Raw genomic sequence first — 2,059 nt, forward strand, 5'->3', positions numbered from 1 at the left:
TTCCTGCATCGAGCCAAAAGTTAGGTAACATGAGTCATCAAAGGCCTTGAACTGTCTAGAATTCAATGAAATTAATGCATTCACATAGCACTTGTGAATGGTGTCATATCTTTGTTCTTCGTGAAAAAAAGTCCAATGAAATACTCATTCCGTTGTGTTACTAACAAGAGCTTGAATTCAGTCATTCATCCACCACGCATCCATTCATCCATCCTCCTTCATCCATCCATTCATTCATCCATCCTCTTTCATTCATCCATACTCCTTTATCCATCTATGTCTCCATTCATCTGTCCATCTACCCATCCATTCAACCATCCATCCATTCATCTATTCATCCATCCATCCACCCATCCATCTACCATCCATCCATTCATCCATCCTCTTTCATTCATCCATACTCCTTTATCCGTCTATCTCCGCATTCATCTGTCCATCTATACATTCATCCAACCATCCATCCATTCATTCATCTATTCATCCATCCATCCACCCATCCATCCAACCATCATCAAACAACATTGAAACATCACTCCACAAAGCCATGCGAGGTCCAACGGATCCACAGATAAAACATGTGTTCTCTGAAGAACCCATGCATTAATGGGGGAGAAATACATCCTAATAGTAATAATAATAATAATATCCAATACCTATATAGTACTTTCTATATGACAGGCACCGTTCTAAGTGTTCTACAAATATTAATTCATCTGTCTCCAGAAGAACCCTAAGAGGTAGATACTATTATTGTCATTTCATATGTGAGAAAAGTATACTTACAATTTTCACTCAATTTAGAATTTGAGATGCTATAAAAACAGCCCTGGTTTTACCTACAGCAATGTGGATCCGAAACAAATACCTTTTTTTGGGGGGGAGGGGGACGGAGTTTTGCTCTTGTCACCCAGGCTGGAGTGCAGTGGTTTGATCTCAGCTTACTACAACCTCCGCCTTCCCGGGTTCAAGTGATTCTCCTGCCTCAGTCTCCTGAGTAGCTGGGATTACAGGCATCCACCATCACGCCTGGCTAATTTTTGTAGTTTTGGTAGACATGGGGTTTCAACACATTGGCCAGGTTGGTCTTGGACTCCTGACCTCAGGTGATCTGCCTGCCTCGGAATCCCAAAGTGCCGGGATTACAGGCATGAGCCACCACGCCTGGCCTGAAACAGATGCTTTTAAGAATGAAACTTGTTGCTATGGTGGAGGTGGCTGTTTTGAGTGACAATATCCTTTCCAGTCCTCATTGTAGAGAGAAAAGAATATTGTTCTAAAATTCAAGAATCTGGATTTTAGTCTGGCTCTGTGGTTAGCTGTGTGACTTTGAACAACTTGCTTTCCTCCTCTGGGCCTCACTTGCCTCCTCTGTAAAAGGATCCTAAATCTGTGTGTGAGGAAGGGCAAGGGTGGTAATAACTGGATACAGCAGAATCCCTGCATACAGTTGTGTAAGTTGCACACTGCACAATCCCAGGGGCCACCATGTACATAGGCTAAATGTGAATGGAGCCACCTAGAATTGTTCTACATGGTGACCTGTCTCTCAGGTGCCTTCTGCCTCTAATGATTTTGCAATTCACTGATGGTTTTCTTTTATCTGGATATGAAACACTATTCTTTGTATAAAGGATGGAACCACATTTGCCTCCTCAGTATTTTCTAGCCTATCTGGTTTTGAGTACAACTTAACTGCACCCAGAACTCTCCATGTGAAAAAATATTCTCCAAACTCCTCTAGCATCTCCACTTGCTTTCAACATTTCCCAAGAGAATCCTCCAGCTATGGCGATGTTTGTGCATAGGCGGGCAAAATTGAAATTCTGTGTCTTCACAGTTGGATAATTTCAAGACAAGCCCAAAGTACATTAGTAGAGGAATGGGGAAGAAATCCACAAGGCAGCCATGTAAGCAGCCTTAAGCAAGAGAAAAGTGGGTGATTCTGATAATGCGATAAGTTCCGGGGACCCAGAAAGGATGAGAATTAATAAAAGTATATATCGTAATCAAATTAATTTTTTTCCTATTATAAAAGTCTCATATGCTCATTATAAAAAAT

This window comes from Mandrillus leucophaeus, unplaced genomic scaffold (assembly GCF_000951045.1).
Source record: "Mandrillus leucophaeus isolate KB7577 unplaced genomic scaffold, Mleu.le_1.0 Scaffold155, whole genome shotgun sequence".
NCBI classification, from domain to species: domain Eukaryota; kingdom Metazoa; phylum Chordata; class Mammalia; order Primates; family Cercopithecidae; genus Mandrillus; species Mandrillus leucophaeus.